At 51.0% G+C, this 19,737-nt stretch overlaps 1 long non-coding RNA gene across 3 annotated transcripts in view; it reads right to left on the reverse strand.

Annotated features, from left to right (window-relative positions):
- Window positions 1–19,737, reverse strand: part of LOC136477603 (uncharacterized) — a 59,706-nt gene that overhangs the window by 27,551 nt on the left and 12,418 nt on the right. For 2 of the 3 annotated variants that reach the window (XR_010764052.1, XR_010764050.1), the window contains one exon: window positions 17,966–18,080. The exons of the other annotated variant lie outside the window; for it this stretch is intronic. This is a non-coding gene — a long non-coding RNA (uncharacterized lncRNA). Of the gene's footprint in view, window positions 1–17,965; window positions 18,081–19,737 lie in introns of those variants that run through there. 3 annotated transcript variants of the gene reach the window in all.

Raw genomic sequence — 19,737 nt, forward strand, 5'->3', positions numbered from 1 at the left:
GTCAACCACCACTGGGGGCGGACTTGGAGATGGCAAGAGGTCAGCACCAGGGGCGCGAGTCGTTGACAATACCTAAAGCAACGGCGGGTACTACCGGACCCTTGGGAACTGAAGCTGGAGTTGCCGGCGATGCACCAGAATCTGGGTCGGCGAATAAAGTGGCGTCCGAGGAGCTAACGGCGCCGCCTGAGGCATCGCATGGCATGGTCGGTCCTGCTGTCCTGCCGCAGAGCACTCTGGCGGTGCCTCCAGCTGCAGCGGAGGAGGACGAAGTGGAAGAGATCATTCGTGCCAAACCTCAAACCCAATCCGTTCGAATCCTCCACAAGCATGGTGACAAAGTGGTAATTGTCGAAGAGGAGGACACTCCCAAGGAGATAAGAAGATTGAAATCCACCCTCGCCAGAGTAATAAAACAAATTGAGGTTAGTACTAAATCCTGAGTACTCATCTTTGACGTTGGAGACCGAATTCCATCATTGTCACTGTGCATTTTCAGGGGATAACTCGGACTGCCGAACACCGGCACCAGTTGATAAAGAGGATGGAGCCCCTTGCTGAGGAGAACCAAAAACTCAAGGAGGCGTTGAACCTCTCAGAGAGAAATTCCTAGAGGGCCCGGCGTGAGCGAGACCTCACTGAGTCCAACGCGTGGGACCTAGAACACCAGAGGGGGGTCCTGTCTGAGCAGCTGGTAGCTGCATCTGAGCAGCTGGCCACTGCCTCCACACAACTGAAGGACGCTTCCAAGCAGTTGGAGCAGCTATAGAAAATCTTCGAGCAGAAGAAAGGTACGTGTGATCGGCAAAATCGTTTTGCATAGTTGGATATGCTCATTTTTTGTGATGACTGTTGTGCTTGTAGAGCAAGATGTGGAGCTCGGCTAGCTGCACCAGGTCCTCGAACAACTCCTAGAGGAGAAGGTGAAGGAGACAGGGCGAGCGAACAAACTAGCCGAAGAGCTGAACGGTGAGTACTCCCTGGTCGAGGTTACTGCTGAAGTAATTTTCTTGCTTGATGGAACTTTGTAATGCTTGTAGACTATCGTCGAAGGGTCAAGGCATAGTTTGATGTGCTGGAGTAGGACGCCTGGACCTAGAGGGACAAGTTTGAAGTCGTTGTTGTCGGCATCAAACCAGTGCTCGACTGCGTCGACCCAGAGGTGGTTCCTCGGCCCGACGGTAGGCCGCCGTGCCCAGACATCATCATCGAAAGGTGCAAGACAGTGTGGGAGAGCTTCAACCATGACGCTGTTATTTCCGCCGCTATCCACGCCCTTGCTGTGGTTCGGTCCCACTATCCAGCCACTAACCTTTAGGCGATAGGGGCCAGATTCGCCGAAGGGCTGGGTGAGGCGGAGATTCAGCAGCTGGAGGACAAGGTGGAGGACACGGCGAAAGAGCTGGCCGGCGACATCGACCTATTTGGTGAGACAGATGGCAATGGTGAAGCTCGGTGATCTGCTCAGAGGATAACATCTATAACATCTGGTTAGGGTAGTTAGAACGCACAAAAGCGCAAAAAACACTTATGTATATGATAAATGTTATAAGGTGCATGTGTATGCAGTTAGCTTATATTTCGGCGAAAAAATCTTCATAGTTTTAACCATAATGCAATTATACGTAGTGCAAGTAGCGTCTAAGCAGTTGGTTCCCTTCTGACCCCCATGGCCTCGGCTAGCCCATAGTCCAAAACATCGAGTGCGGAGCCTATGCACGTGTAGGAGGAATAGGCGTGACCAAGGAACCACAGCCAACCACCCATAACGCAGAGCATGGAGCCCGTGGCATGTGTAGGGAGGGATCGGAGACTGGGTCTTCTCCATAGAGAACAGAGCAGAACATGTGCTGCTCGGTGGTTGTTGAAATAACTTGGAGATATAGATAGTATAAGCGACGATCAAGCAATTAGTTCTGTGCTGAGCTCTCGACCTTGGCCAGCCCATAGCCCATAATGTCGAGCACGGAGCCCATGGACGTGTTGGAGGAATAGGCGTGACCAAGGAACCGCAGCTAACCACCCATAATGTAGAGCGCGGAGCCCGTGGCACATGTAGGGAGAGATCAGAGACCGGGTCTTCTCCAAAGAGAACAGAAAAGAAAGTATGCTGCTCGCTGATCAGCGAAAAATCTTGGAGATTTGGAGCAAAGTGTTCGGCGATTTGGAGAAGACATGTTCGGCAATTTGGAGAAAACGTGTGGCGAAATACGTTGGCGATTTGGAGAAGACGTATTCGGCGATTTGGAGAAAACATGTTGCGAAATACGTTGGCGATTTGGAGAAGATGTGTTCGGCAATTTGGAGAAAACGTATGGTGAAATACGTTGGCGATTTGGAGAAGACGTGTTCGGCGATTTGGAGAAAACGTGTGGTGAAATACGTTGGTGATTTGGAGAAGACGTGTTCGGCGATTTGGAGAAAACGTGTGGCGAAATACGTTGGCGATTTGGAGAAGACGTGTTCGGTGATTTGGAGAAAACTTATTCAGCGATTTTTGGCGAAAATGTGCCAGCGATTTGGAGAAATCGTTCGGCGATTTGGAGAAAACTGTTCGGCGATAACGTTGGAGATTTGGAGAAACATGGGTGCCGCAGTTATGGCGATCTCGTATTGGAGTTCGCTATGGAGTAGCATGGAGCTCGGCGACCATCAATGGAGATTAAACCATAATGGAGAAAAAGTGGAGACAATTTATGGAGACCAAAACTTTGTTCATCATAAAGTGGAGAGTACATATCTGGGGCGTTTCAAGGATAGGAACGTATGAGGTGCTCGATGTGCCACGAGTTGGGAACATCGATTCCTTCTAAGTCACATAGGCGATAAGACCCTGGTCAGGTGACCACTTTGATGACGTAAGGCCCTTCCCAAGGGGAGGAGAGCTTGTGCGTCCTTTCAGTTTTTTGTTTTCTACGGAGAACAAGGTCACCGACAACAAATGAACGACCTTTGATGTTGCGGTTGTAGTACCTCCGCAAGCCTTCTAGATATTTGGCTGTGTGGACGCGGGTGATTAGGCGTTCTTCCTCGGCCCTGTCGATGTCCTCTGTCCGAACAGCTGCGGCCTACCCTTCATCATAGTTTTCTAGCCTAGGTGCTCGAAAGGCAATGTCCGCTGGTAGTATGGCTTCTGAGCCATAGACCAAGAAGTATGGAGACACACCGATGCTGCGACTAGCTTGAGTATGCAGTCCCTAGACTACAGCTGGTAGCTCCTTGATCCATCTGCCCGGGTGCTTTTCTTCTTTCTAATATATTCTCTTTTTGAGGGCATCAAGGATCATGCCGTTTGCCTGTTCGACCTGGCCGTTGGCTCTAGGATGAGCAACAGAGACGTATTTGACGGAGATGCAATGGTCTTTGCAGAAGTCCCAAAAGTGATGGCCAGTAAACGTAGTTCCAAGGTCGGTGATGATGCTATTTGGGAGACCAAATTTGTGGATGATATCTTCGAAGAGCTCGACTGCTTTCTTTGCAGTAGCTGAGATGAGCAGTTTATACTCAATCCACTTGGAGAACTTATCAATGGTGATGTATACGTACTGGAAGCCACCTGACGCTGGCTTAAAAGGGCCAATCATGTCCAGTCCCCGGCATGCAAAGGACCAAGAAGCTAGAATGGTCTGCAGCTCTTGTGCCGGCACGTGTATTTGCTTGGTGAAAAATTGGCATCCTTCACAACATCGGACGAGGTCTTCTACATCAGAGATGACCGTGGGCTAGTAAAAACCAGCTCAAAAAGCTTTGTCAATAAGTGTTCTTGAAGCCGCGTGGTTGCCGTAGGAACCAGAGTGAATTTTGAGAAGTAACTTCACTCTGTCTTCTTGGGTGATGCATTTTTATAGAATCCCTTCCTTGGCACTATTCCTCATCAAGTTGCTGTCCACCAGCACGTAATGTTTGCTTTGATGGATTAGGCATTCGGTTTCAGTCTTATCGGCGGGTACGTCGGTGCTGGTGAGGTAATTGATGAATTGTTCCCTCCAATCGATGGCCGATGAAGGTACCGCCAGTACCAGCTGCTCGGCGGGGGGAACTTCCTGAACTTCCTTATCTTCTTTAATGGATAGCGCCAGGAGATCTTGATTGAAGACCCCTGGTGGGATCGCGGCGTGAGAAGAGCCCAACTTGGATAAATGATCGGCGAGCTGATTCTGGTCGCATACCACGTGGTGGTACTCAATGCCGTAGAATTTTCCTTCAAGCTTCCTGATTTTGGCGCAATATGCATCCATCTTCTCGCTGGAGCAAGACCAGTCTTTATTAAGCTAGTTGATGACTAGCGTGGAGTCCCTGTATACCATGAGGCGTTTGACACCGAGCTCAATGGCTATATGGAGTCCATGGAGACATGCTTCATATTTGGCGGCGTTGTTGGAGGACGAAAAATGTATCCGGAGAACGTATTGGAGCTTATCCTTGGTCGGTGTAATGAACAGAATGCTCACACCAGCATCGTGGATGTTAAGGGCACCATCAAAGTACATCACCTAGTGCTCGGGGCAGGTGTCGGCAATGGGCTCTTGGATCTCGGTCCACTCAGCGACGAAATCAGCAAGCGCCTAAGACTTGATCGTATGCCTGCTTCTGAATTCAATGGAGTAAGTGCTGAGCTCGACAACCCACTTGATGATACGACCATTGGCCTATTTGTTATGGAGGATGTCCCCCAGAGGGAACTCGGTGACCACGACGATCCTGTAATACTCGAAGTAGTGGTGGAGCTTACGTGATGTAATCAAGATGGCGTATAGCAGCTTTTGGACCTGAGGATAACGAGTTTTGGGCTCATTAAGGACCTCGCTGATGAAGTATACCAGACGTTGCACCTTATAGGCGTGCCCGGCCTCCTCGTGTTCGACCACGATGGTTGTGCTGACGACGTGAGAAGTAGCGGCGATGTAGATCAGGAGAGTTTCATCTGGCTATGGTACCATCATGATCGAAGGCTTTGTTAGAAACAACTTGAGCTGCTTGAAAGTCATATCTGCCTCCTCCGACTAGGAAAATGCTTGGAGGCCTTGAGGAGTTTGAAGAACGGTAACCCTTTTTCACCAAGACGCGATATGAAGCGGCTTAAAGCAGCCATGCAGCCTGTAAGCTTGTGTATATCCTTGGCGCATGTTGGCCGTTTTATGTTGGTGATGGCGGAGACCTTGTTAGGGTTTGGTTTGATGCCACAAGCGCTGACATTGTAGCCCAGCAGTATTCCGGATGGAACTCCAAAGATGCACTTTGAAGGGTTCAACTTCCATCGGTACTTTTTTAGGTTGGCAAATGTTTCTTTGAGGTCAGCAATATGATTGTCGGCAATCCTAGACTTGACGACCACATTGTCGATGTAAGCTTCGATGTTGTGGCCGATCTATTGATCGAGGCACATCTGGATGGCCCTTTGATAGGTCACCCTGGTGTTCTTGAGTCCGAAGGACATGGTTGTGTAGCAGTATGCACCGAAGGGCGTGATGAACGACGTCTTGATCTGATCCACTTCCTTGAGGGATATCTGGTGATAGCCGGAGTAACAGTCAAGGAAGGAGAGTAATTCATAGCTGGCAGTGGAGTCTACAACCTTGTCTATCTGAGGCAAACCGAAGGGGTCTTTAGGGCAGTGTTTGTTAAGATCAGTGTAATCAACGCACATTCTCTATTCTTTATTCTTTTTTCAAACGAGGATAGGGTTTGCCAACCACTCAGGATGATACACTTCTTTTATAAATCCGGTAGCTAAGAGCCATTTTATTTCTACCCTAATAGCCTCCTTCTTGTCTGGCATGAATCGTCAGAGTTTCTGCTTGATCGGTTTAGCGGTCGGCGAGACATTCAAGGAGTGCTCGATCTTCTCCTGTGGTACCCTCGGCATGTCTGCAGGTTTCCAAGCAAACACATCGGTGTTGGCACGTAGGAAGGAGACGAGTGTGCTTTCCTATTTGGGGTCAAGGTGAGCCCCAATCTTCATGTTCTTGGAGGGGTCGTCGAGGCCGAGGCCGACCTCCTTTATTTCCTTGGACTTGGTAAAGGCACAGGGAGGCTCTAGCTCTAGGATCTCCACGTCATTGGTGGGCAACGTTTTGGCTTCGGTGACCACGCTAGCCATCTAGATGGAGAGGTCGGTGGCTTCAGCGAGAGCGAGACTCTCTGTCTCATAGGTGTAGGCGATGGAGAGGTTGGCCCACAGGGCCATAACTCCCATAGGTGAAGGCATCTTCAGCACCAGATACACGTAGTGCGGTATAACCATGAACTTGGCCAGAGCTGGCCAACCAAGTATGGCGTGATAGGTGGTGTTGAAGTCGGCGATGTAGAAGTTGATGTGTTCGATGCGGTAGTTGCTTGCCGTGCCGAACTGTACTGGTAGGGTGATCTCTCCAAGCGGTTTGGAAGCCCTGCCAGGTACCACACCCCAAAAGGAGTCGAAGGATGTGGGATAAGATAACCTGAGGCCCAGCTCCTTTAGGGCTTCGGTGAAGAGGAGATTTAGAGCGCTCCCACCGTCAATGAGCACCTTTCTGAAAAGCACCTTCTAGATGGTTGCGTCGAGGGCGAGGGGGAAATGCCCTGTGTAGGGGATGTCCACCCATTGGTCAGCCCTGCTGAAGGTGATAGGTACCTCAGACCATGGGTGATAACTGGGGTTAGCGGTGGCATCTTTCGTTGCGACGGAGAGCACCCGCCATGCAGCGAGCTTCCATTCTCTTCTGCTTTTAGTGGACGTGAGGCCCCCAAAGATGGTGGCGACCACCTTGTCATGGTCCTAGAAGGCATTGTTGTTGCCCCCAGGCCATCAGCGGCCTCCGGCTCCATCGTTGGCGTCGTCTTCTAGCTTTTTGTCCTAAAACTCCTTAGCCAAGCCAAGGTAGTTCTTCATCTTGTGCTTGGCATTCTTGTGAAGAGGGCATGGGCCATCGAGGATCTTTTGGTACTGCTCATCATAGTTGCGCTTGGCGCGAGGTTGACTGACAGCGGCGACAATGTGGTCTGGTCGATGGCGGCGATTTTGGCCAGACTTGGGTCCTTTTGCTCGATCAAGACCGCTGCCATGATGGTAATTGCGGTCATTGAAGCGGCGGTCATTGTGGCGTCTATCGTTAGGGTGGTCGTCGTAGCGGCGAGGTGGACGATGAGTGCCCGCATCCTCATTGAAGCGCACCTCGGCTTAATCGGCGTCGGCGTATTGGTTGGCAGTAGTGATCATCTCGCCAATGCCTATGGGCGGCTTGTGGTTGAACTTGGAGCAAAGCTCGCGATGGTGGAGTCCTCGGGTGAAGGCGGTGATGACCTCAGCTTCCATGATGTTGGGAATAGAATTCCTCATCTTAGAAAAGCATCGGATGTAGCCGCGGAGGAGCTCGGACGGCTTCTGGTTGATGTTGTTGAGATCATGCTTGGTGCCCGGCCGAGTACACATAGCCATATAATTGTTGGTGAAGACTTTTTTTAGCTCTTCCTAGGATCTGATGGAGTTTGGGGCAAGGCTAGTAAACCAGCTCATGGCAGGTGGCATGAGCATGACAGGGAGATAGTTCGCCATGACACTAGGTCTCCTCTAGTGGCGCGAACAGCGGTGGCGTAAGCCTGTAGCCACTATGTTGGATTCATCCTTCCCTTGTAGGGCTCAACCCCAGTGATTTTGAAACCACGGGGCCACTGAAGTATTCGGAGCACCCTCGTAAACATTGGGGGCCCTTCGGGGTTGTGGTTGGCATTGGCCGTAGCGTTGCCGACGTTGATCGGCTCGAGAGCTGAGTTCGGGTTTCCATACTCCTGGCGGTGGCGTACTTCGTCTTCATGGCGACCAAAGCGACATTGCTCGATACACCGTCATGCATCCTAGAGGTTTCTGAGGTGCACTCAAGGGTCCTATTTGACCTCCTGGTTGTGTTGGCGATGGTGTTCGGCGTGGTGGCCCTCGGCTCCCCCCTAGAGAGGCAGTGACTGGTCGGTGAAATGGCTTTGACTAGGGTGACGATTGGATCTTGACACAGCTGATCAACGAATCATGCTTGTAGAGCATGAAGGTCTCTGATCCTCGCAGATCTCATTAACCTAACAGTGTGCCGCTTTAATCATGGCGGTGACCTTGGCGAGCTAGGGCGTCTATAGGAGGCGGGTGAGCTCGTTGGCGGCCATTGCCAGATTAGCGCTTGGAGTCTTAAAGACGTCGTGGCCATCAGCGCGGAGAAATTCTTCATCGAGGTCGCGGAGGAGCAGGAGTGGCCTTCCTTGTGAGTCGAGCCAATTATTTCGAGCAGCCTCGGCCCTCACAATGGTTGCCTTGTTTTCTCGGCGCTACGCACGGTTGACGTTCTGGTTCTCATGAGCGACATGTTCCTCCTCGGTTTCGCCATTCTGAGGAGGGCTGTCGATGCTAACGTTGAAGATCGCACCACCCCAGAAGGGTAGGAGAAGGAGTTGATCGGTGAAGTTTTCGGTGAGGGTCTCCGTAGAGCCCTGAGACTCGAAGCCTAGGTTTTCCTCTAGGATGGTCTAGAGGGACACCCTGGGGCACCGATCTATGTGTAGCATGTTGACAGCTGGCGGAGGCTAGACGACGAGCTGGTCGGCGAGTGGATGGGCATCTTCCACCCGGTTGGCGAATTTTTCCCTTAGGGCATCTTGGTAAGTAGCGGCAACGTTGATGAGACCAAAGGGCATAGCTGCAACTCCTAGAGTTTTCTGAGCAGCCTTCGATAGATTTGGATCGGAGGGTGGTTGGTGCTGAACCAAAGTGTCCAGGGCTGATTCAGCGATGGAGAGGCAATCGGCAAGCTTCAGACCGACCCGATCGATGGACTTGACCAGATCATCATTGTTGATCTGCCTCCTCTGGTAGCGAGGAAGTGAGCAGCGAGTTGCTAATGAAGGCGACCTCGGAGGTGGTTCCGAGATCGGATCTATAGTCACAGGTGCGGGGATGACCGGCGCAAAAATGATCTACGTCGGCTCAAGGAGCTCTCCGACTCCGTTAGCGTTGATGATCCAGGAGATCGATCCGACCGTGAAGATCTGGCCGGGCTACGGGAGGGACGAAGAGCCTATAGAAAAAACCATCTTGTTCAACAAGGAAACAACATGCAACCCCCTATCTGGCGTGCCAACTGTCGATAGAATATCATTGGTAGTCCTCCAAGGGGTTTCCCACGAAGGTAGATTGATCGGTAGAGGAGCATGAGATCAAGAACAAGAAGGCAACAGAGACACATGAGTAAGACAGGTTTAGGTTGTCAGTATGATGTAATACCCTACTCCTATGGTCTGTTGGTTTGTATTAGCTATCGTATGATATTGTGTGTGTTTGGAGGGGGTCCCTACCTGCCTTGTATAGTCCAGGGAGTAGGGTTACAAGTTGGTTAGATCTGAGAGATAACTGGGAAGTAATAACTGATTATAGGAATTTTGGGATCATACATATCCTAACAGATCTTGTAGTATCTTTAGGATATCGTCTAGATGTCTTGCGGAAGCCGCCGCCTAGAGTCGTGCCTCGCAAGGCTTCATCTTGTGGGCTGGGTCGCCCCTGAGGGCGCAGCCCATGTGGTCTATCATGGGTATCTAGGGTCATACCCCCCACATGGCTCTACGTCAGGCTCTTGTTCACCACTGGTGCCATGCCCCGATGTCATCAACGGGCCATGGCATCCCATCCCATCCCAGCAGACGACATGGTGAACCAACATGCCTGTCAGCGGCCGTATGGGGATTAGGCAGCACAGCGACCATGCACCAGTCACTGTTGGTGATGCGATCACCTAGGCATGGCCTGATATGGCCATAGGTCACATTGAGACATGCCCGCTTCTCTCCAGGTATCAGAAGTTTGACCCTAAGACCGTACCCTTAGACCCATAGTAGTTGAAAGCAGTATGGGTCCCCGTCGGACGAGATGGAGCCCGTGCCCTCAGGGTCGGGTGTGACGGCTCCTATACCCTTGAGATCAGGTGACATGAGGCCTATGCCTGAGGGATTGGGAGAGACGACTCCCGTACCCTCGGGGTCAGGCGACACGGGGCCCATGCCCAAGGGGTCTGGCGAGGCAGAAACCGTCCCTTCATGGTCGGTTGAGACTAAAATATGTCCTCGATTATCTAGGTGAGTTTGTCATCCATGGTCCTCTGATCCCTTCATCAGGTATCCCTAATACTGGTACCCAACAGTAGCCCTCGAGCCTACGAAGGAGTAGGATCCTCCATAGGCTTCTTTGGATGGAGGGACTTCGAGGGCTTTGATCTTCTGCTACCCGCAGAATGCCTTGGTGGGTTGCGATTCCCTTCTGTCATGACCGAACTCTTTGGGAACATGTAGCTACGGGATTTGGGGGGCCGAAAAAGATTTCTCTTGATTCTGATCCCTCCCTAGGATCCGATTGAACCGCCATCATCATGCGACCGTGGATTCGGTCTCCTTATGAGTCCAACTTCCCTCGAGCCCCGCACGTAGCAGGAGTCCAGTCGAGGGGTCAGCTCATTTTTTGATCGTCCTCCCTCAAATGTTTTTTCGACAAAATAGAGGGGCTGAGCCATGCTATGTTTTCCTCGATGGATGAATCATGGTGCTTGGTGAGCTGTTAACAAGCTAGTCTGAGTAGGGCCTTGGCTTTCCATTCATGGGGGTTCGGCATGGGTCAACTGGTGACCGACTCTAGATTCTTAGCGGCCAATCCATATAGTTCTTGGGTCCATTCGATCGGTCCCAAGGGCTCACTGCCTTTCTTCAAGGAAAAACCATGGACTGGGAACCAACTAAGACTCGAACATGGGATGGGATGCCTACGGCGCTCGTACGCCTAGGCACTAACCACTAGCGGGCCCATCCCTTTCCACCCCTCACTCTAAAGGCACCCTGGAGCGGTTGTGAACCTGTCGGTGGGCCAACCTTCAAACTCCTAGGCCTGAATGGGCCATGGGAGAGTTTTCATCTCTATATCCCTCCTTACCTATAGTAGTTCTTGTCCCATCAAATGGGGCAAACCGTCATCCATCGCGTCTTTCAAGGGAGCTACCAGAGGTGGCGTGTGCATGTTGCTCGGAGAGGAGATGTGACAAGGCGTGGCGGGCGTGTTCGAGGGAGCGGCTAGAGGTGGCATGCGCACGTTTCTCAGAGAGAGACTAGCGCATAGATCAAGGTAGATGGTTCGTCTCTTGCTCCTTCTTTCCTTATAAATAGCGGCCTCCCCCTTCATGTTTTGGTACACTAAACTGTAACATTGCCTTCTCCGCCTTTCCACTGCCATTGTTCGGATCTAATGCCTTTGCTAATCTGCCGCTAGAGACCTAGATCCATAGCCTTTGCTTCTCTGTCACCGCCAAAAAGTCCTTGCTCCTCTGTCTTCGCTTTCCATGGAGTCATGGTACCGCTCTAATGTCACCCATGCATGCATGGAGGGCCTCGTCAAGCATGGTCTTCTCCATGGGAGCACCGACACGATGGAGTGGCTGGTTCTTGACCACAAGGATGTGCCAACGCCCGATGGTTACATCATCTCCTTCGCGCCCTTCCATGAGCATGGGTTCGCAATCCCCCCTCATCCGTTCTTTCGGGGGCTACTGCACCACTACCAGATTGAGCTACAGCACCTCAACCACAATGAGATCTAGCACATCATGGCCTTCATTGCGATGTGCGAGGGGTACCTACTGATTGACCCACACTTTGAGTTGTAGAGGTACTTCTTTGCCATCTCCATGCACAGGAAGAAGGACAGAGGCAGGGAGATCCCAGTGCTAATGGGATGCGTGGGCATCCACCTCCAGGGGCAACAGGTGGCCGAGTACATGCACTGCCAGTTGTCTAGATCCAACAAGGGGTGGCACTCGTAGTGGTTCTACATGAAGAATGACCCTGCCGCCCCCTTGTCGATCTTCACTAGGCGCCTAATCGAAGAGGCGTTGCCGATGTGGCTATGGGGGCCACCCATCAAGGAAAAGAAGAGGATGCATGACATCCTAGAGGCCATCACATCCCTAAGGAGTCATGGCCTAGGCAGGGTCGGCGTCATTGGAGCATACCACACGAGGAGGGTGGCACCGCTAATGGCGCGCACCCTCCCATTATTTGGGATGATGCCTATTGTGGAACTCTATGGGACAATGCTCACCCAGGGGCCCCTTCACAATAGCGAGATTGCACAACACATCAAGGAGGCAAAGGATGAGCCTGACATAGTGTTCCCAATCCTAGGACATCCTGTGATGTGGCTGGAGCCAGGCTTTGTCGAGCTACCGATAGATTTGGGCTTTGAGCCTCCGTCGTGCTGCTGTTGGAGCACACAGCCGTGAGGGTGGTGAACTGTGCTGTAGATGAGCAGAGGAAGAAGAATAAGGACAACAAGGAGAAGAAACAGCGGGCAAAGGAGTGGGCCAAGCTGTAGCGAGGGAAGCAGTGCCAAGGCACATCAGAGGAGGAGGAGTTGAAAGAAGAAGATGAGGAGGAGGAGGACGACTCTAGGTCACCCATCCTGTGAGATGACCTAGCTAGCAGGGATGAGGACCCGCCTTCGCCATAGGTGGGGCCCTTCCCATGGCATCTCTTGGAGCAAGAGGAGGAGGACACACCCCTAGAGACGGCGGGAGCGAGACACCCCACTCAGTCCAGGCCTTCTACGGTGCCTTCGAAGCCGAGGGGAGCTAGCAGCTCCACCTCATCCGAGCCTCTCGAGCAAACAGAGGGCTTGAAGTGGTAGCACGATGAGGAGTCATAGCTAGGGTCAGGTAGGCTAGCCCTGAAATGTCAGCACCCGGTGGTGTCAAGGTAGGCTGAGAATTTTTAGTCCTTTTGTTTCTCATGAATTTTTGCCATAAACTGACCGTCATGTCCTTTGCAGTGTCGAAGGATGTAGGACTCTCCTAAGGCTTGCACCCAAGAAGAGCCTCACCCTCTGGCAGACACGCTAGGGGCCGACAGGCACCGCACCAGAGGTGAACGGGAGTGGTGCTGGGGCGGCCACGACATCGACTAGGGAGGCGCAGCTGATGGCTATGTCCACGGGAGAGCGGACGGAGGAGGGTGCGTCCGGGGTTCCCATGGTGGGCGTGGCATAGCCGGAGCCATCATCTGCATGGGTGGCCACCTCCCCGGTGGGGTGGATGGAGGAGGACACACCAGAGGTGTCCATGGCGGATGTGGCGATGGCGCAGGCCTCCGTATCAATGTCACCTGTCCCCTCTACCGCTAGAGGGGCCGCTCCGGAGGAGTTGCAGCCATAAGAGGGGTCGGCGCCACTTGGGATCAGTGTGAAGCCATCTCAATCTCTGGTCTAGGTGGACGGCAACCCAAACGCATGGGGAGGATCCTAGACCCAATGGGCAGACCAGTGGGACCTGGGGACGACGCTTTTAGCCCTCGATGATGCCGTGGAGGAGAGAGAATGGGGGAGCATTGACTTGGAGGTTGGGACCGTGGTTCACACCCTGACCACCACGCTGAGCTCGCAACGCGACGTCGTCACCTCAGATGGCCAGGTATGATATGACCATGTTTTTGACCCTCACTTTCCATTTTTGTGCCTCTAAGTCTTGTCCTCTCTGCAGTCCCTTATAGTCCGCAGTAAGGAAAAGTCTCAATTCCTCGCCGAAGAGGCACGTCGGAGTGAGGGGCTGGCCACACAGCTTGCTACCGCTCATTAGGAGGTGGCTGAGCTTGCCCCCGTCACTCGGGAGCTGGCCAACCTCTGAGTCGGGGAGAAGGATGCTCGCGATGATGCCTATGATGCTAGGGAGAAGCTCGTGGCCCTAATTGAGAGGGCGTGCATGGATGCCTTGGAGGCCGAGCGGCTATAGAAGGAGCGGGACAATTTGTTCTGGGCCGTAGAGGGGCTCCGCATGGAGCATGACTTGGCTCACCAGGAGCGCGTCGACGCCTAACAGCGGATCGACCTCCTTGAGGGTGAGCTCAAGGGGGAGACAGACCTAAAGGTAACGGCCGAGGGCATGTCCACTAGGCTCACCATGGAGGTCAATCAGCACTAGGAAGAGGTCCGGTGCCTGGAGGCCGAGGTGACCCGGGCACGCGATGAGGTGCGTAGGCATTGAGCGGACATGGATGGTAAACTTGGATAGGTCTCGATGACAAGCTCGGTATGCTTAGACAGGTCACCCTAGAATCTATGGTAGGCCTTTTGACACGGTTGGTATGCTTGGATAGGTCTCGACGACAAGCTTGACACGGAGGTGATGAAGAGCCATGGCCTAGAGAAGGAGCTCACAAGGTGAAGGCCTCCCTTATGAAGGAGAGCAACAAGCATGATACCCTGCGTGTCGCCATCCAACTAGTCTGCAACGACCTTGAACTAGCCCTGGAGCAGGACACGAGCTCGTTCATGGTTCACATTGTCCAGATTACGGATCGAACGTGAGAGATCGCGAGGGACGTGCTTCACTTCAGTGTTCACTGATCGTTCATGATCGCTCGCTCTCACTATGAGAACATCGATCTAGCGACGATGAGCCAAGGCTTCGTGCTCGGCTACTCCAACACCAAGCTAGAGGACATCGAGAAGGCAGTGGCCCCTCTGGCATTGGACTTATCTACCAAGATAGAGGATGAGATCATCCCCCAAAAAATTAGTTAGTTAGATAAGCCAGGCGGCGAACTTGTAATAAGTGGACAAGTTCTTAACTTTTGTGATGGTCAAACTGACTTTTGGCTCTTCTCCCTTTTTATGTATAAAAAGGTTAATGCATTCCAACCTTTTCCATTGTTAAGACTATAAAGCTTGAGGTGTGAGCGAAAAAACTCTCATCACGCTGTGAGCAAAAACACCGTAGCCGCTGGGCATAGGTTTCTTACAATATGACCTATTTTACTTAGGATTTGTGTCCGCAACCATTGCTTCTAGATCTTAACATGAGAAAGGGTTGGGCATAGTGGTTGTTTCTGAATAGGTATGCTCTTATCAGCCCCCGAGTGAGGCCCGACCCCTTGCCATTGCTAGGGTCGGGTGTCACTAAAGATCAAGGAGACGATAGCGAAATCGATAAGAGAAAGTGTTTTTCATTTCAGAAACATCATTCTTAATTTTCATAAGTACGCGCATAGATTAGGGGTAAAAGCGACGTAGCTGCTCAATGTTCTAGGCATGGACAAAGACTTTGCCATCGATGGTCTTGAGCTTGTAGGTGCTAGGTTGAAGCACCTCCGTGATGAAGTACGGTCCCTCCCATGGTGGAGAGAGCTTGTGGTGGTTCTTATTGCTCTGGACGAGGTGAAGCACCAGGTCTCTGACATTGAAGGCCCGACCCTACACCTAACGGCTATGGTACTAGTGCAACACTTGCTGGTACTTAGTCAAGTGGAGGAGGGCAATGTCGCGCGCTTCATCGAGCTGATCCATGGCATCCTCAAGGGATGCCTCGGCTCCCTGCTCATTGTACGCCTTGACCCTTGGTGCTCCATAGTCTAGGCCAGTTAGGAGGATAGCCTCGGAATCATAGACCATGAAGAAAGGTGTGTAGATAGTGGCCTGGCTGGGGGTCATCCTCAGGCTCCAGAGCACCACAGGGAGCTCCACGACCCATCATCTGCCAAACTGGTTCAACCGATTGAAGATCCTAGGTTTGAGGCCTTGTAGGACCATGCCATTCGCGCGCCTGACCTGCCCATTCGTGCAGGGGTGCGCCATGGCGGCCCAATAGACATGGATGTGGTATTCAACATAGAATCGAAGGAACTTTTTCCCAATGAACTGTGTCGTTGTCTATGATAATGGAGTTTGAGACCCCAAAGCGATGGACGATGTCAAGGAAGAACAGCACGGCTTGCTTGGACTTGATCATGGAGATCGGCTGAGACTCTATCCACTTTGTAAACTTGTCTATGTCGATAAGCAAGTGCATATAGCCCTAGGGCGCTCTCTTGAGAGGTCTGACCACATCAAGCCCCCAGATCACGAATGACCACGTGATGGGGATCGTTTGGAATGCTTAGGTCGGCAGGTGGGTTTGCCGAATGTAGTATTGACACCCTTCGTAGGTGCACACAATTTGTTCAGCATCAACTACTATGGTCGGCCAATAGAAGCCATGTTGGAATGCATTTTTGACTAGGGTCCTAGGTGCATCATGGTGCCTATAGACCCCACCATGGATGTCTCTCAGCAACTGCTTCCCTTGTTTGATGGGGATGCAGCGCTGTAGGATCTTGATGTGGCTTTGCTTGTAGAGCTCCCCCTCAATAACGACAAAGGACTTGGCACGATGTGCAAGCTCCTAGGCCTCCATTTTCTCCATCAGTAGCACCTCACGGAGGAGGTAATCAAGGTAAGGCATCCTCTAGTCAGCAAGAGAGTCAGGCTTTGCCACTAGGTCTGTGTCAATCTCCATGACCTCAAGGTCAGGGAGAGCTAAGGGTTGGTCAGCCCTCGAGCCCAGGGTCAATGGCCTATCACTAGTCCATTCTGGCTCCTCATAGCAGAATGAGGGCTTGTACTGGTCACTGGCAAAAATGCTCGTCAGCACCAGCTCTCGACCAGTCGCCATCTTTGCCAGTGCGTCAGCTGCTTTGTTGAGCCACCTCAGGATGTGTTTGAGCTTGAGACCGTCGAACTTGTCCTCTAGCTAGCGGACTTCTCAGCAATACATAGCCATCTTGGCATTGTGGTAGCTTGACTCCTTCATGACTTGGTCAATGACTAGCTGGGAGTCGCCTTAGACATCAAGCCGTTGGATGCCGAACTCGATGGTGATTTGTAGGCCATTGATGAGTGCCTCATACTCGACCACACTGTTGGAGTCAGGGAAATGGATGTGAACCATGTACCTCATGCATACCCCAAGGGGCGAAACAAAGACTAGCCCCACGCTAGTGCCTTTCTTCATCAGCGATCAGTCGAAGTACATCGTCCAGTACTCTTGGTCGACGGCTGCTAGTGGCATTTGGATCTTAGTACATTCTACGATGAAATCGGCTAGCACTTGGGACTTGATGGCCATCCGAGGGGCATACAAAATGCCTTGACCCCTCAGCTCGAGTGCCCACATTGTGATTCTTCCTATGGCATCCTGGCTTTGGATGACCTCACCGAGAGGGAAGGACGTCATGACCGTCACCGGGTGTGATTCAAAGTAGTGACGCAACTTCCTCTTGGCGATAGGGATGGTGTACAGGAGTTTCTGGATTTGGGGGTAGAGAGTCTTAGAATTGGACAAGACCTTTCTAACAAAGTACACGGGACGCTATACTTTGAGGGCGTGTCCCTCTTCTTCCCGCTCTACCACTAGGGCGGTGCTGACCACTTGCATGGTGGCCGTAATGTAGAGTAGAAGCAGTTCCCCATTGACTGGGGGGACCAAGATCGAGGCCTTTGTCAGGAGCTACTTGACCTTGTCAAGTGCCTCCTGGGCCTTGGGTTCGAAATGGTCGGCTATCTTTAGAAGACGATAGAGGGGGAGACCTCATTTGCCGAGGCATGAGATAAAGCAGCTGAGCGCGGTGAGGCACCCTATAACTCATTGTACCCCCTTATGTTCTAAATCAGGCCCATCCTCATGATGGCTGAGATCTTCTCTGGGTTGGCTTTGATGCCACGCTCGGAGACGATAAAACCCAGTAGCATACCCCTCGGGACCTCGAAAATGCATTTCTTAGGGTTGAGTTTGATGCCATTTGCTCATAGTTTCATGAAGGTATGCTCTAGGTCGGATATGAGCTAGTCAGCCTGTTTAGACTTGACCACAACATCATCCATGTAGGCCTCACTAGTTTGCCCGATGAGGTCCCTGAAACACTTGAGCATACAACGTTAATATGTATCCCCTACGTTTTTAGACCGAATGGCATTATAATGTAGCAGAATGATCTGAACGGTGTGATGAAAGACGTCACGAGTTGGTCAGACTCTTTCATCGTGATTTGATGGTACCTAGAGTATGCATCAAGGAAGCAAAGGGTTTTTGTTTACACCAAAATTTGGAAGAAGAGTCACAGAGACTCGAAAGCTCCCAAGATCATGTCAGCAGGGAATCAATTGCGTGCATATTGGAATTAGCTGATTCGAATGTAGCACCAGAATCGGCTTTCTTCAGGCAGCGCCGGTAGATAATGATAAAGGCTACGATCGGCGCCAGGACAAGACATGATGCACTCTATAAAAAGGGAAAGATTAGAGTCCAAGTTATGTTAAATTAGGAATGTTTTCTCTTAGGGCCAAAGATTGTGATGAGTCATGCTTAGATGGGAGTCATACGTAGGTCCCGGGTATAAATATCAAACCTCGGCTATTGTAAAGGACACACAATCAATCAAATACCAGTTATTTACTTTTTTTGGCTCCGGCCACCCCTTAGGAGTAGGAGTAGAGTAGATCTCGGTGAGTTCTTCAGCAAGTACAGCTGCATTGATCTAGTCGACCTCCACTGCTTGTCTATAAGTACCGTCATGGCTTATACCTCTGTTCGTACGGCTGCATCGATCTAGTCGACCTCCACTACGACTCTAGTATGAGTTAGTTATCAACTCTTGTCTAGTTTAAGTACGGCTGCATCGATCTAGTCGACCTCCACTGCTCGAACTAGATTAAGGTCAAGTTATTGGCTGTATCTAAGGGTGGCGTTCCTTCGGATAGATTCATTAAGTTACCAATATTGCTTATTCCTTCCATTATTTATTTAATTACAACAATATCACTTCGCCCGATTGGAATTGATCTAGATCGACCTTATATCCTTTTTAACCCATTATTTGTTAATATAAAACTGATCTATTCTGTACTTTAAACGATGAGTTATGTTTTATCGGCTGTTTTACATCAATCTTGATCGTGCATAGCGTGCGGTTAAGACGTGTTTGGTCTTGAGTAGATCTATTGACTAGCGAAAACTGTTCCATGGCCCGTTGTCACGGCCTGTGTCATTCTGCCTCACACCCCACTATTAGCACCATGGAGTGGGGATCGTTATTTGGTAGATTTGTTCCTGATAGGGCTTGACCTTAACTATGCGCTACGCCTGAATCGGCTGTTTTAGCCGATATCGAGCGCTTTCACGAACAGTTCGCATCACGAGATCATTGAAGTAGCGATAGGTTGAAAGATGTGTTAGCCCCATGATCTTATTATTGTATTATGGCCTACATGATTCTGCCTCATGCCCCACTGATATTAGTAATAAGTTAGGGTCATCGAGTCTATTGTTGTTTCTATGGCCTGCATGATTCTGCCTCATGCCCCACTGGTCATAGCGATAGATGAAATCTAATATGATCATTAGATTTATTTTTATTAATTGGTTGAATGATGATGAACTGTTTCTTTATAAAGGAGTTCGGTTACTTGCAGTCATTGGCTTAGTATGAGCTAATTATTGTTAATATCTTATTGCTATTGACCAATATTTGTTTAAAGAATGATATTCATCCTGAATGATAACCGATTCTTCTTACGCAACCCCATGAGCTTTAACCCTCAGAGTCGCACATTCGGGACTATCTGGCAACACCGGCATGTTTCGCCCTTAATTACTGATAAGCTTTCTCTCCTTGTCAATTGCAGGGTCAAATTAACTGGCGCGTCTCGAGAGGAATGCACAGGATCGACCATCCCTACGCTGAAGCTAGGTGGATCTCTAGCTCCATCGAGCGGACCCTTCTAGCTTGCTTATGTGTCCTCGGCACGGGACGAAATTCCGTATCGATAGTTTTGCACCCTGAGGTCGAGTCAACTACTTGGTCTATGTGTGGCAAAGGAAACAGATCCTTTGGACACGCTTTGTTGAGACCCGTGTAATCAACACACATTCTCCATTT

The sequence above is a fragment of the Miscanthus floridulus genome, chromosome 8, assembly GCF_019320115.1.
Source record: "Miscanthus floridulus cultivar M001 chromosome 8, ASM1932011v1, whole genome shotgun sequence".
NCBI classification, from domain to species: domain Eukaryota; kingdom Viridiplantae; phylum Streptophyta; class Magnoliopsida; order Poales; family Poaceae; genus Miscanthus; species Miscanthus floridulus.